We start from the raw sequence: 16758 nt of genomic DNA on the forward strand, positions 1-16758 counted from the left end.
TCTGCCTATATGGAGTGGGGGATGGGGGGGGTGCCTTTCCTCCAATCAGCTGTCTCAGTGTATAGCAAGAATCCACACCCACAGGTGAATCAGAAAGAGAACATTTTAACATGATTTTCACTTTCTAAACAGTATATAAAGCTGATGACAGCAGATATACATGGAAAACTTATGTAGGGAGATTTGTTTCATCTCTGTGCATCATCTGAGGCTGTTCACTTCACTGGGTATATGCGAGGGTTTCCATCCACTTTAAGGCCTAATGTTCCAGTGATTGCTTTGTGTATGTTCCACCCTTGACCTTCCCAATTAATATCCACTTTGGTATCAACTAGGAAAGGAAATCCACATTTAGTGCACAGATGATCTGTACATTAAGCGGTGAGGGTGGGGGCCTGGACTTCCAAGTCATGAAGCTTTGACCAAATGTGTTTATGGTAATATATTAGGTATAAATCCAGTTTATTTGAGAAAAACTACCCACCCTGTGAATCATATACTGTACTTTCCAAAGGATTTGGGATGATAAAACCACACCTGCTTCCGTTTTGGAAATACTGATGGGATTATCATCTTTCACCACCAGCTCCTGAGAAGTCCCAGTGTTGTAATAAGGAAATCTGCAACCTCAAAATCGCATGAGGATGCCGAAAGTTTGACCTCAAGCTCTGTGTAAACTTCTAGGAAATGCAGTGAGCTCAGGTCTGGAGGTCCAGGGGCATTTTGTATACAACATACTGTTACCGTGATTAACCACTTCAGCCTCAGAACGTTTATCTGCTGAATGACTGGCCATTTTTTTAATTTCGGCACTGTGACACTTTAACTGACAGTTGCGTGGCGTGCGACATTGCACCCAAACAAAATTGGCGTCCTTTTTTTCCCAAAAATAGAGCTTTCTTTTGATGGTATTTGACCGCCTCTTTGGTTTTTATTTTTTGCGCTATAAACAAAAAAAGAGCCAAAAATTTTGAAAAGAAAAAAAAACATTATTTTGTACTTTTTGCTATAATAAATAACCCAATTTTATTTTAAATTTTTTTTTAAAAAGCAAATTTTTCCTAATTTTAGGCCGATATATGTATTTTTACATATTTTTGGTAAAAAAAATGCAATAAGCATATATAGATTATGATATAGATAAATGTTCTAGCGTCTACAAAATAGGAGATAGATTTATAGCTTTTTTATTATTTTTTAAAAAATTTTTTACTAGTAATGGCGCCGATCTGCGTTTGTTTTTTTTTTTTTTTTTATTGGGACTGCGACATTATGGAGGACACATTGGACACTTTTGACAATTTTTTTGTACCATTGCCATTTATACAGCGATCAGTGCTATAAAAATGCACTAATTACTGTAAAAATGTCACTGGCAGGGATGGGGGTGATCAAGGGGTTAACTGTGTTCCCTGTGTGTGTTTTTAACTAGAGGAAATGACGGATCGTGGTTCCTAGCTATTAGGAACTCACAATCTGTCACTCCTCACAGAATAGAACAGGAATTTGTGTGTTTACACACACACACGTCCCTGTTCTGCCTCTTGTGCATGTGATCGATCATGGCCGACGGTCATCGCGACCGTCGGCCATGAGAATCGGCACCCCTGCTGTACAGCACGCGCGCCTGCTATCCCAATCCGCGAGCCAACGTATAGCTACGGGATCGTGCCAACCTGCTGCGGTAAAATGATGGCGGCTGGTCGGCAAGCAGTAAAAGATGAATTTGAAAATTTTGGCAATTTAAAAAAAATAATACCTGGCTGCAAATTAGAATGAAGATGTATATTGTGATATGGGGGGGGGGGGGGGGTTGGCTCTCGGGGTACATGCGTTTGTACAGCTCGTCTAGAGTTGCCACCTTATCCCTTTAAAATCGAACACATATTAGTTTAACAGGTTCTGAGGCAGATTAAGGTGGTAATTAATCTCACTTATCTGCATTAAATTAGCCCCAGAACCTGTGTAATTAATATGTGTTTGGGTTTAAAGTGATGAGGTGGCAACTCTACGCACGTCCATGTCAGACAAGACCCATAATTAAAGCAGAACTTTACCTATAACAACCTGATAAAAATAATGTTCTTTAGCAAGGAACATACATTCCATGTTGTTATTCTACCAAAATTAGTGTGTGCTGTAAATTGCCTCCAGTATTGCTCCTGTTTCTTCTTGCTGGAGGCTGCCATTTTGCTGAAGCCCCAAGTCCTAGCTTCAAATTGTAAGGTGAAATTAAACCCATCGATTTACCAGTTTCAAAAAACTGTTTGATTTGATTATGTCCTCCACGAAACTGTCAAACCATCAAATGGCTTCTGTTATAACTGATCACATGTGCAGCATCATGGCAGTTGCAGATCAAACAGAAGCCGCTTCCTTGGCTGTAAAGGATAGAAGGGTTTAATTTCCACTTGAATGCTGTCAGCAGATCGGCCTCTACAAACTCAGCAGTACCTAAAAACGGAGCGTTTGCAGAGCAGGCAGGGTGAGACTGTATTACTGGCTTTTAAACAGTATAGGCACTTGTTTTTAATGTTTTACATGCCTCCTTGTAGGCCTTATTTTCAGGGTAGGGCTTATTGGGGGGGTAGGGCTTATATTGCAGCCATCACTGACAATCACGCTAGGTCTTATTTTCGGGGAAACAGGGTAGCTATACCTGCAAAAGGGGCCAGTCTCAAGTGAGCTAGCAGGATTTATTTTTTTGACTAAAGTTCCACTTCAACCACTTCCCGCCTGTCATATTGCAAAATAACGGCAGGGATTAGTTATCCTGACTGGGTGTCCTATTGTCTGCCTTTTTTTGTTTACAGCACAAAAAAAAAAAAAAACACAGAGGTGATCAAATACCACCAAAAAAAGCTCTATTTTTGGGGAAAATGTCAAAAAAATTTTTGGGCTACAGCATTCCATGACTGCACAATTGTCAGTTAAAATAATGCAGTGCCATATCGCAAAAAAAAATGGCCTGGTCATAAAGGGGGTAAATCTTCTGGAGGTTAAGTGGTCAATTATTCATTGTTAACAATCTGTAAATATTTGAATATCCATAGTCTGCAACAGTGACCCCATCTCTAAATAAAAAAGTTATCACCTTTACTGCACCCACTCTGTTATGGTGCCCAGTGGTTCCTCCTGCCAACCTCCAGCTCACTACTGTGACATTGGTGGAGGTTGGCGGGAAGAACCACTGAGCACTGTAGGGGACAGAGTAAGGGCTTGTTCACATTAGACTAAATGCCAAAAAATAAGGCTGGGTTCACACGTATGCGAATTGGATGCGAGTTCCCCGCATCCAATTTGCATGACCGGAGATTGTGACCGGCTCTCAGTGGAACCTGTTCACACAGATCCAGGGCAGCCGCGGTCCACATTGAAGGGTCCTGTGCACCTGTGGCTCCGAATTAGGTGTGAAATCAGGCAGAAATTCAGACCAGATTTGCACCTGACTTGGAGAACAGAGATGCACTGGACCCCATGCTATGAGCTGCGGTCGCAGCATGTCTGAACTCAGCCTTAACAAACGCTCCTATAGTGTTGGTATCGGTGTTTAATGCAAGTCTAATGAGCGTTAGTATGGGCATTAGACTGACATTTTACAAGTGTTAATGACAAATTAAAAATGCTCCCCAAACACCCTATGGGTAGTTTTGAAGCATTTGATGAGCGTTAAAGAGGAAGTAAACCCTGATGAGTTTACTTCTTCTTTTTTTCCCTGCAAAGGTAAAGCATAATGGACTACTATGCATCGCATATTAGCCCATTATGTGTCACTTACCTGACACAGGAGCCAGCGAAGTCACCGCTGTCCCCTGTAGTCCGCCGCATCCATCTTGCTGGTGGCATCTCGCAGCTCCGCCGCTGTCATTCGGCGAAGCCGCGATGACGTCACTCCCGCGCATGCGCACGGGAGTCGACAAATGCGGCAGCTCCATTCTTGGAACTGCCGCGTTCAGTGCGCCTGCGCGCCGCTGTCTACGGTGCATGCGCCGTAGACAGCGGTGCCCGTTTTCCGGCAAATATCTCCTAAACCATATAGGTTTAGGAGATATTGCTTGGACCTACAGGTAAGCCTTAATCTAGGCTTACCTGTAGGTCAAAGTGGTTTGTAAGGGTTTACAACCACTTTAAGGCGTGTCAAAACCACTCCACAAACACTTATTCCGTTACAGGAAATAAACGAATCTTAACGCCCCGCTATTGCCTGCTAGAGTTTGCGAAGCATTACCATAGACTTGAATGGGAAGCATTGAAAGTCATCCTTCGATGATGGCAATCTGTCCAGGCCCTGACGCAGCAAAGCAGCCCCAAACCATGATGTCCCCACCACCATACTTCACAGTTGGGATGAGGTTTTGAAGTTGGTGTGGTGGGCCTCTTTTTCTCCACACATAGTGTTGTGTGTTTCTTCCAAGCAACTCAACTTTGGTTTCACCTGTCCACAGAATATTTTGCCACAAAGGATGCAGCACTAATAATTCATGTTTTTCTAATATGAACAGCACTGTGTGCTGTCCATTATATCATTTGCATTGGCATTTGAGGGGCACTTTTTAATGCCAGTGTGAACTTAGCCTAAGTCAACACATCTGGAACTGTAATGCCACGTACACACGATCGGACTTTTTCGACAACAAAACCGTGGATTTTTGTTCAAAGGATGTTGGCTTCAACTTGTCTTGCATACACACGGTCACACAAATGTTGGCCAACAATTACGAATGTAGTGACCTACAAGACGTACGGCGAGCCGATACAAAGTTCAATAGTGATGCGATGTCTCCATTATGAACGCTAGTTTTACAACTACTTGATTCCAAGCATGCGTGGACTTTTGTGTGACGGACTTGTGTACACACGATCGGAAAGTCTCCGACAACAAAAACTTGTAAAATTTGAGAACCTGCTAGCTAACATTTGTTGGCGGAGAGTCCAACAACAAATGTTTAATGGAGTGTACACCCAGTCGGACTTTCTACCAACAAGCTCACATCTGACATTTGTGAAGAAAAGGAAAAGTAGACCTGGCGCTAGACCTTCAAAACCTAAATAAAATTTGAATAAATGAATAATAATGTGCCCCTAGTTTGTGCCACAGTGTATATCCTTACACTGAATTTGAGAAGAAACTGATTAATATAATTATTACAATTAGATACCTCAAAGTGTTAGACCCCCTGGAATGCTTCTGGATCACTCCCAGAAAAAAAAACTGATGAAAGTTTTAAGATCACCTTCAGGGTATAGTTAAATCTTGTGCAATACTTGTTGAATTAAGTGGTGATGACAAATATAATTAAATATATAAAAAATGTGAATAATAGTGGTAATACTATTAAAACAGGTAAGTGAATGCAATTGTTAAGAGTGAAGTATAAGGAATCATTGATGAAATTATTAAAATTATTTGGTGGTTAGTTGGGAAAAAAATAATAATTAAATATGTATTTACAACCAATAAATGTGCATATAGCTAATTAATTATATGTGCATCTAAATAAATTAATAGTCCCAAAAAAATGGTGAATGTGACTTGTGCACAGAATAGCTGCTTCCAAGTTGAAGAAACTCCCGGGGGTTTTTTTTTCAGTGCAAAATAATGGTTTTGCCCTCACCAGATACCCTGCCCCTGCAGGGGTAGATATGCCTTCACAGTGTGAGCCCCTGTGCCGCTTTCTGGTGTTACCCTGGGAGCTTCGTTTTTCCTCAGCTTGGATTGTAGTCTCGTTCAGGTATTCAATAGAAAAGAGGGATATCCATAGTGTAGTATGTTTCCAAAGTTAGTTTATTAAATAAGAAAACTACTCACATGTGTCAGTCTTTAAAAACACAAAGCAATTGTATCTGCCGCCGGCTGCTACAGCTTACTGGAGCCAGAGTGCATCTTATGGCCATGCCCTACACGTTTCGTCATCAAGACGTCATCCGGAGCACCAGAAGCATTCCAGGGGGTCTAACACTTTGAGGTATCTAATTGTAATATATTTAAGGTTGATATTTTAAGGTTAAACTGGATGGACTTGTGTCTTTTTTTCAACCTGACTAACTATGTAACTATATATTAATCAGTTTCTTCTCAAATTCAGTGTAAGGATATACACTGTGGCACAAACTAGGGGCACATTATTATTCATTTATTCAAATTTTATTTATGTTTTGAAGGTATAGCACCAAGTCTACTTTTCCTTTTCTTCACATAGTTTAGTCCATCCGATTTGGTTGGAAACACATGGTAGAGGCAGCTCTTACCTATTGCACTTTAGTTCACTTTATTATATATATCCATAGCGCAATCTCATTTTTCCTTTTCACATCTGACATTTGTTGTCGGAAAATCCAATTGTATGTACGCGGCTTTAGTTTATGCATACAGATTTTGGGGGAAGGAGGTGGGATTTATCTGCAATGGATCAGCCTTTAGAAGCACAGGCAGCAGGAAAGATGAGTATTTATTCCCTTAACCACATGCCGACTGGGCCATAGCCGAAAGATGGCTACAGCACGGTCGGCTGATTCTGGGTGGGCGTCCATAGGATGTCCTCATAGAATCGCGCTCCCGTGCGCCCCCTGGGGTGCACACCCAGGAACATCCATGATCACGGTAAATGGCCGCTGATAGCGGCTGAATCTGTGTCCTCAGTCCCTTTTGTCTGTGTCAAAGGGGAGATGTCAGGGGTCTGTTTAGATCCCTGATATCTCACCAAAGCCCAGCAAAAAATATAGAAAAAAATATTGTAAAATAATTCTAAAAAATGAAAAAGTGTAAAAAAAAATTAACCAAACTACTGACCCCACTCTCCACTGCCCTACCAACACTGTCCACTGCCCCAACCCCCTCCCCAAAAAAGCATTGTGAAAAAAAAATTAAAAAGGAATTCAATTGAAAAAAATAATAATTATTAATAAACTACTGACACGGTCCACTGCCACATACCATCCACCCCAGCCCCCTTCCCTAGAGGCACTGTGAAAAAATATCGAAAAACTGATTTTAAAAATATTTTGCCGCGGGGGGAGTTTTTGCAGGTTGGGATGTCTGGGGAAGTGTGTATCCTGCTCTGTGTATTAAGGGTAAATTATCACAATTCATAATGTTCTCTCATAATTTATATACATGCACCTTTTATGAGTTAATGAATAGAAGCAAACCTTCTATGAAAGGAAGAAAGAGAAAAATTCTGTAGACGCCTATTTTGGATTTTCGGGTGCCTTTCAGACTTCTCACCCTGTGCATTCTCCAGGCTGTGTGTGTGAGTGGTATACCTTGTAATGTGGAACTGTCAGCTGCTCGGGATCTTGGTTGTCCTGCCGCTCATAGCTTAATGCCCAGGCCAATACCCCGGCCAATACCCCAGACTTTTTTTTATTTTTTTAATGCATAGATTAATTTGGCTGCCCTGTTGCATCTTTCTACACTTATGCTTCAATTCTTTTGTGTGTGTGTGTGTGTGTTGATGTCTACGGCCTCTGCTGGGTAGCTATGCCATGAAACGGGTACAGTAAATTATTAATCAAAATGTGAACATCATGGCATCACTGTAGCTGCCAAGCAGGATGCCCGGTGTGAGTGTGAAGGAGGCAGGGCTTTCTATGAGAGATCTTCACAATGTCTCTCAGTTGGTCACAGGATTTTGGCACACTCAGCTGTGCTGCAAATACTTTGCCGAAATATCCAACCCCATTTATCTGCTGCCAAGAAAAGTTAAGAGCTTAAGTTTAAAGAAAAGGTAATTAATGACTTGAATATTTTGCCAAGTTTTTTTTTTTTTTGTATTCATTTTTTTATTTTTTTTTCTACAGAAACCATATTCTCTATAGCTAATGATGCAGTTGCACTCACCATTAGCGGAGGCAAACCATGCATGTGTTACTATTAAACAGAATAACACCTGTTTAAAGTTAAAATCAGTTTACTGCAACTAATGTTTTGTATGCCGGTAGAATGACGTAGTGATGGTTTCTTTGTTGCTCGAAAAAACAAAGCCAGTTTTCCCTGGCAACAAGTAACATGCTGAGGGAAAATACAATGTCAATTACTTACCATACATATGAAAAATATTTCAAGCTGATCTCCCCTAAGTTATGTTCATTACCTGAAAGCGAGGTTAGTCTGTTTTCTTAGGCCTTGTGTACGCTGCTGCTGGTAAACGGACATTTAGGAGCAGTTGGGCGTTTTTTTTCACCTGCCCCAGAACCCTCCTCTGTTATCTTATCAATAGATGTGCATAGGGTTGTTTCTAGACAGTGGAGTTTAGAAGAATTTTTTGGAAAGCAAAAAAAAACGCTTTTAGAAGCATTTGAAATGTCAAATGCCTGTGACAGCTTGTAAATGCGGTAACTTGCGTTTAGCCACGTTTCGTTAACAGATGTTTTTAATGGAGATACGTTTTTGACGATTAAAAAAAAAAAAAAAGTTTCTAAACACCACATGTAAACACAGCTAACAGACGTTTTTAACTATCGGTCAAGTTAAATTGTTCATGATTGAGGTAGAACAGATGTCCCCAATTCTAATAAAATTAGCTGCTATGACATACTAAACCAATTCTGTTTCTATACCCACCAATAACCGGACCACACCAGAGTTTGGACACAGATTGGCCCTAACAGCCTTTTATCATGTAACAATAGTAACAAAACCCAATTCCTTTAAAACAGAAATATATGTATTAAGGTAGCTGATCTTTGGAGGCAGTACACCCGAAACTGGTTAATTTTATCTGCAGGACAATAGGCCCCCAGCTGCAACACACCGGTTTGGAGACAATGACCAAACTATCCACAAAGACCTCTATGTCCCCATTGTTAACTGGAATGCACCCAAGGATGCCATACCAAAGATGGGTCCCAAACAATTACCCGAGGATGTCATACCACAGATGGGTCCCCAATCATTACCCGAGGATGTCATACCACGGATGGGTCCCCAACCATTAGACTAGAACAGTTTTTTTGCCCGCCTCCAAAGACAACAACCACCAGGCTGCTGTGACTTCAAACCTCACAGCGATTTAAAATACAGGGAGGGTGGGCAGTTTTCTCTTCGTCCGATGATCACCAACTGAGATATAAGTTTATCCGCCTCTTCCTGTGCTTGTCCAAAGCCCCACCTGGACTCCTCACTTTCACCAATCAGATCGTATATACCATGCCCACCATGCCTTAACCATTTACCTCCCACACTCCCCTCTTCACCCAGTCATGCATGCCCCCTGGAGAGGTTTCAAAGGGTCCCGTGTACATTAAGCCTAATGCCGCGTACATACAATCGGATTTTCTGACCATAAAACCGTGGATTTTTTTCCCCGAAAGATGTTGGGTCAAACTTGTTTTGCATACACACGGTCACACAAATGTTGGCCAAAAATTCCGAACGCGAGAACCCGGTGATGTACAAGACGTACAACGAGCCGAGAAAAAGGAAGTTCAATAGCCAGTGCTGATCCTTCTGCTTGATTCAGGGCATGCGTGAACTTTTGTGTGACGGGCTTTACAACAACAAGTTTTGTTGGCAGAAAATTTGACAACCTGCTATCAAACATTGGTTGGCGGGAATTCCGACAGCAAATGTTCGATGGAGCATACACACGGACAGACTTTCCGACAACAGGCTCACATCGAACATTTCCCACCGGAAAATCCAACCGTGTGTATGCGGCATAAGACTTGCCTTCTGACCCTTCTCCGTTAAAGCTGTACACCTGCCATACAAATATATCAACTGTATTTGACACTACTCAACCACTTTTATGATTCATAAAGCCCTTCTATACTGCATAGCCAGATGGAGGACAGTAGCCTCTGTTAGAATTGGAAGGACTATAGCGTGGTCCCTTCCCTATCTAATGATTAGACAGTAAAAGAGCAGAATGACACTGATGAGGTCTTCTCTGGGCTGTTACATTGTGTAAGCATGTTCATGTGCCAACTTTCATCACTGCGTAATAAAGGCTGCTAGTGCTGACGCTTCCTTTCCCAAGATCATCCCTACTGTATAGAGGATTATTGGGAAGCCAAATTTGGATACTTACAGCAGCTGTATTTAAAAATGTTTATCATTTAAAATAAAATCAAAATATGATTAAATAGCTTTTTAATATCTGCCGTGAGATCAGTATTAAAGGAGGGGGTGGGGGGTGGAGGGCTAGGATGAAGTTCAGCTACAATCAGAAAAATATATTTTTCATATAACATGGGCTGCTCGTACCTCTGAAGCCACAGATCATTTCAGCATAGGTTACCCTTACAGAAAATTCCCCATTTCGCTCTTTAGTAAAATGGAATAGACTTTTTAAAAACAAATAAAAAAAATAAAAAAAAGTAAAATAGAGTATGCAGAAAAAAAATAAAAATGTAAACATATTTGCATTTTCCTTGCCTTTTCTAAAGTCAGCATTCTTTCAATATGAATATCATGAAAGTACCTTTTATAATAGCTGATTATTTACATAAAAATATATTTACATAAAAATTTAAATTATACAAAACATGTATTTATAAACTTTGTATTAAAATATTACAGTTAGCCAAAAAACATTTTAGTTTCCTTTTTAAGAACTGTAAATTGAATCTGAATTACGTAGTGATTACAGGAGTCATTGCTGTGGCTTTCCTTGGCCTTCAGAGGAAGGTTGTAACTCTAGTAAGCTCTAAAGCCTTGTACGATTGTTGACAGGGGATTGTCTGTTGACACACTGTTGTCTTAAAATCTTACCGTTAGCACGCTTCTTTTGACAACTGTTGTCCAACTTTCGGCCAACGAATGTTGGATGACAGGCTAGTAATTTTTCGGCGAACAGCGGCTTGACATCAGATTTTCTGATGGTCCGTATACAAATCCGTCACACAAAAGTCGAAAGTACAAACATGCATGCTCACCAAACACCAAATTAGCAGAAGGGGCTCAAAAGGTGGTGCTCAAGAGCTGAAATTCTTCGTAGTACGTCACTACGTTTGTGTTTATGGCAAAAAAATTGTGTAACGTTAGTATGCAAGACATGATCCTGGCACATGCCCTTTTGACAAAAATCAGATGCTCAGCTGGCCAACAATTGTACCATGTGTACGAGGCTTAAGTTTAAAGTACATTGAGAAGCAAACATCAAAATCTCATTTTAAGCATTAACATGTTAAGGTAGGTTCAAAAGTCGGTTTCAATATTTTTAAAATATTAACCTGGGGTCCCTGCCAAGAAGGTCCTTATCTAAGCACTTTCTATTAAGAGTTGACATCTGTGCTACTGTGTTGTCACCTTGTCAGATGCACCCATGGTTTAAAGCGGGAGTCCACCGGGACTCCGCGTTTTTTTTTTTTTTTTTTTTTTTTAAAAGCCAGCAGCTACAAATACTGCAGCTGCTGACTTTTAAATAGTGACACTTACCTGTCCAGCGCGCCCGCGATGTCGGCACCCGAAGCCGATCGCTCGCTCGGCTGCCGGGTCCCGCCGCCATCTTGGGTATGGGAATCAGGAAATGGAGCCTTTCGGCTTCATTTCCCGGTTCCCCACTGCGCATGCGCGAGCCGCGCGGCGCAATCCGGACGGTCCCCGCTGCCTCTGGGAGCTGTGTGTTTCCCAGCAGGCAGCGGGGCACTTGCTGAAGGGGGCGGGGCATTGCGGAACGGGGGCGTAACCTACGCTCGTTCCGCAGACAGCTAGCCCGGAAGTGGGTGCAGTTACCTGGATTATCCAGGTAACTGCACCCCCCTCCCCCCTGAAAGGTGCCGATTGTGGCGCCGGAGGGGGGGAGGGATCAGATGAGCGGAGGTCCATTTTAGGGTGGACCTCCGCTTTAAGTAAGCCATAGATAATGCAATTTTCTTTCCTTGAACCGTGGGTTGAAGGAAAGAAAATCGATTGATTCCCCCATCAATACAATAAGTGTTGATGGGGGAATCTGCCCTGCTATGCTATTGTATTCAGACTGTGGAAGGTTTCCCAGCCGTCAGAGCACAATAATCACTGGTGGCTGCTATAGGCTCTAGCAGTGAGTGGGTTTTACTGCAGTTCATCCTGATGAATTGGATGAATTATGATCTGTCTATGGCCAGCCTAAGACTACAAATGGCCTTGATGACACTTATTGCATAGGTATGGTCCACCATTGTCACTAGGTAGACAGGAAGTGGCTGAAGGATATTGATAGCCCTGAGATGAAAAGCTATTTAAAAAAATGTAAAAACAAATTTACGGGAAAAAAAATGCATAGCAATTGTTTGATACAATAAGGGGAATTTAGGAAATTTGGAGCAGCTGTGCATGGCAGCCTAACAGCTTCTAATTTTAAATTAAAAGGAGTTGTAAAAAACCTTCTGTGTGTAGCAGCCTCCCCAGCACACCCCTAATTACTTACCTGAGCTCCATCTCTCTCCTGCAATGTCCACAAGTGTCTTAGCCATCCAGGACTCTCCTCCTGATTGGCTGAGACACAACAATGGCACCATTGGCTCCTGCGGCTGTCAATCAAAGTCAGCTAGCCAATCAGGGGAGAGAGTGTGTCTGAATGGGCACAAGGACCTGTGACCTGTGACTTGGCTTGGGTGCCCCCATAGCAAGCTACCTGCTGTGGGGGCATTTGACAGTAGGGAGGGGCCAGGATAGCCAAAGAGAGACCCGAGAAGAGGAGGATCTGGGCTGCTTTGTGCAAAACCAACTGCACAGAGCAGGTAAGTATAACATGTGTAGCACTGACCCCTGAAGGAGCTGCTGGTTTTGTTGGGCTTACCATTACCTTGTTGACCTTGTGTGCGTCTAGGGGTTTCCCGTGGTAGATGGCCCAAACAATTGTAGAAACTGACACTGGATCCACTTTTTGGGATATTTATTTGAAAAGGTGGACAAAAACAATCTCTCAATGAAGAGTAGAGGGTTGGGTAGGAAGTTCAGGTACTTTTGGAACTGCAAAAGATAGGAAGTCTCTCACTATAGAAATTCAGAGAATTACCGTATTACGACTGGATTCTCGCAGCTACCGGATAGACCTCCTCTCACTAGGCCTAGCAGCCGAAAGACTGTTTAGGTAAAGCAAAGTCTCTGCCACAGACTTGAATTTAGAACACTTGTGAATAAAGTCTCTGCCACAGACTTGGATGTAACTGAGGGACGTAGATAAATCCAGAGAGCTATCATACGGTACCAGTATCTCGCAGCTGGTCCGGCGATACCGTATGAGTGTAGATTCACTTGGTGTCTTTCAACTGAGCCTCCAGGCTCCTTCTGAGAAGCCAGTCTTATGTGTGGCCTTCTCCCAAAGAGTCCTCCCCTGGTTGCTTCTCCAATTGCTGGGCCTCTCCACAGATGAGCCGGCACCGGACCACCTTTGAATCCTCCTCCCAGTTACTTTGCCTCGGGCTAGCCAGCCCCCGAGACTTGAAATTGGATGGATCCGCACACAGGCCATGTGGGCCATGGGGGCTGGTTAGGAGGACCAGGACCAAGCAGACAGAAAGATCTTCTGGACCGAAACTCAGAAGCACGTGATGTCAGTACCTCAAGTACCCTCTCCCAGAATGCACAGCAAGATGACACTCCCACTGGGCTGGTTTCGAGAAAGAATGGCACTCAATATGTGTTTAGCAAAGGAAATATTTGTTTGTTCTGATATTTTCACAACTTTGCTCAGCTGTCCATTTGCTATAGGCCGGGCGGGGGCTTTGCAATCCTGACAGGACGTCATATGACGTCCTTCACATCATGCCGCACATGATGTCCTTAAGACACAGTGCAACACTGATCAGGGCAAAGAGCCGATGATGTAGATTCTTTACCATGTGATCAGCTGTGTCCAATCACAGATGATCACACGTAAACAAAGGCATTTCCTTTTTTCAGCCCTGTCAGTGTATGAGGAAAGGAAAGCCGATAATCGGCTTTCTAGTTTCAGGGGACGTTTACACTGATAATCAGTGTATTGATCATCAGTGCCCTGATTATTGGTGCGACATATCAGTGCATATCAGTGCAGCATATCGGTGAAGAAAAAACATTTATTGCAAAACTGTATGGCAGAAACAAAGGAAAGGGATTTTTTTTTCCAAAAATGTCTGTCTTTTTTTATTTGTTTTAGAAAAAAATAAAAAATCAAGCTCTGTCTCAAAAAAATTCTAAAAATTTAATTTGAGTGCAGTGTTGCATGATGTTTGTCTAAAAAAAAAAAAGTTACATTTTAAATTGCTTGCAATCTAATGGACAACAGAGGAGTATATGAGCCCAGCATTGCAGGAGTTATCTCCATATTGCCTGTGAGTGTCTTGCCATGCTGATGGATAGGGGGAGATCCCGGCCAAGTTCAATGGGAGATTGTACCGCAGGAGTCACTCTGTCTCCTGTGACTATGTCTGGGCTATGGGGTGGGGGCTGGGGGGGGGGGTAACATCTGGAAGCCATCGTCTCAGTGATTAATTAGAATCTATAACGGGAAAGTTTATCTTCTTTTTCTATTAAAACAACAAGGGCATACAATTTTGAATACGTTTTTTAATGTTAACAGTCTTTTGTTTTTAAAGCATGACCCCCCAATCTTTCATCTCTTCATAAGTCGGGTATATCTCACCTCCTTTCGAATCATGTCCTTTTTATCTCTTTCTGATTCATTTGATCTCCTGAAGGAATTCATTCATAAAAGAAAATGATATGGGCTGCTATTGCGGACCTTTTTCTGAAAATACCAGTTGCTTGGCTGTCACATTGACCCTATTTTGTCAATAATTTGATTGACTGAAGCAGAGCAAGTATATAGATAAAGAATTCTGACTTTTCTAATTCTGGGTCGGTGACAGCCAGGCAACATAAGAAGACCATTAGTGATGGCAGGCCCAATTTCCCTCTACCAGCGTCCACAATTCCCACTCTCCATAAATCCACTAAATGGCACTGGGGAGAATGTACAATAACACTGTTACCCCAGACAAGAAGAACTCTCTCACCCCTCTGTTTCACAGGGAACGGAGTACAGCAGCCAGTAAAGACCAGGCACAGGGCCAGTATGTCAGCAGCTTTCACCGCAGCCGTGGTGTCCCGCTCACAGCATCTAGAGACACCAGAACTCGCATGTCTGATCTGGGGAGGAAGATAGTGATATTAAAGAACCGTTCACTCTAGCCCCACCAAGGCAGACCTCTGCACTGAAACAAAAAAACACTTCAATAGAAACTGCCCCGGGCTATCAGACCACTATTTCTGCCATCCAACATCAGTTAGAGGCTCCTGAGAACCACAATATAACATTGGGATCAAGGCCTTCCAGAGGTCAAAAACACTGAACAGCGTTGGGATCCTTAAACCAACTTCTGAAAAACACGAAATCTGACACCACTACTGAGCTGGACAGAGTCCATTGCTCATTGGGCCTTATACTATCAAATGCCAATAGACCATGAGATGTGACCAGCGTCTCATTAAATTTCTCTGTGCAGCTATTCAAATCTAACTGCAAATCCAACATTCAATGGCTTCTTCTCCAGTTTCTTGTTTACCAGTATATATGTTGTTCCTGCCTTACCCACCTTCGTAATACAATATTAAGGTTTGATGGATAAATGTTATCCTTTTTACACGTCTCTTGCAAGGGAAGTTCTCCAAAGCCACAAAATGCTAGTTGTAAATTGTGTGTGCATGCTGGGCTCTTGGGAGCTCTAGAAAGTGTGACCCAGCCGATACCCTGCATAGGACCTCACTGGCCTACCTTTTATGCAGGCTATTTCCCCTTCAGTCTATTATGAATGCTGCTGCTAGACTAATACACCTTACTAATCGATCTGTGACTACTGTTCCTCTCCACCATTCCCTTCACTGGCTTTCCCTACCCCATGGTATAAAATTCAAAATGCTAACCACGGCATACATAGGCATCTACAGCATCGCCCCCAACTACATCACCAACCTCATCTGCAGAGATCATCCAAATCATCATCTCTGCTCCTCGCAAGACCTCCTGCTCTTTAGCTCCCTTGCTACCTCCTCAAATGCTCACCTCCAGAGCCTCTCCCATCCTCCTTGTCCCAGTACGTCCGGTCAGCCCCTACCCTGTCCGCCTTTAGGCGATCCCTGAAAACTCACTCAAGTAAACATACCATAAAGACTGCATTCACAAGTCAAGGAACGGAAGGCGGCGTGTAGAAAAGTGTTTCCTGGGGGGCTGTGCTGCACATCAGGTGGAAAGTCCATGCAGCTATCTTTGGGGCACAAGGGGACAGACTGCACTGTTGGAACACAGAGAGTGTTGCCCAGATCTACTGGTTTACTTGGCTCTCTTAGCCTTTCATAGTGCCCTGCTGCATATCCCAAGCCTGGCTTCTGGATAGTCGATCTCTGGACACCCTCCTACTATGAGCCAACCTGACTCCTGGAACAAGACCTCCTGTCTCTTGATTGCTGGCTGGGGCACCTCTGACACTTGGATGAGACATTCTGTCTCCTGACAATGGAAGCTGTCCCTTGCTAAAATCCGGAGAAATGTACCCTCCCATTCCCCATTTTTACAACAATTCCCAGCACACTCTCCTACACAGTTATTCATTACTTATCTTGGGTATGGCCCTTTTTCTTGGCTTACCTACCAGACGACAAAAAGCCACACCTCAGGTCTATTTATATTGTCTTGTTGCGTGTTTACATGATACACATCTGTCTCGGTCTTAGCGACCATAAATATATATTTTTTATATATATATACACATAGTGTCTCACAAAAGTGAGTACACCCCTCACATTCTTGTAAAAATGATATAATTATATTATATATTTTCATGTGACAACACTGA

Source organism: Lithobates pipiens, unplaced genomic scaffold (assembly GCF_037356315.1).
Source record: "Lithobates pipiens isolate NorthernLeopardFrog02 unplaced genomic scaffold, aLitPip1_a1.2 Scaffold_28, whole genome shotgun sequence".
NCBI lineage: Eukaryota > Metazoa > Chordata > Amphibia > Anura > Ranidae > Lithobates > Lithobates pipiens.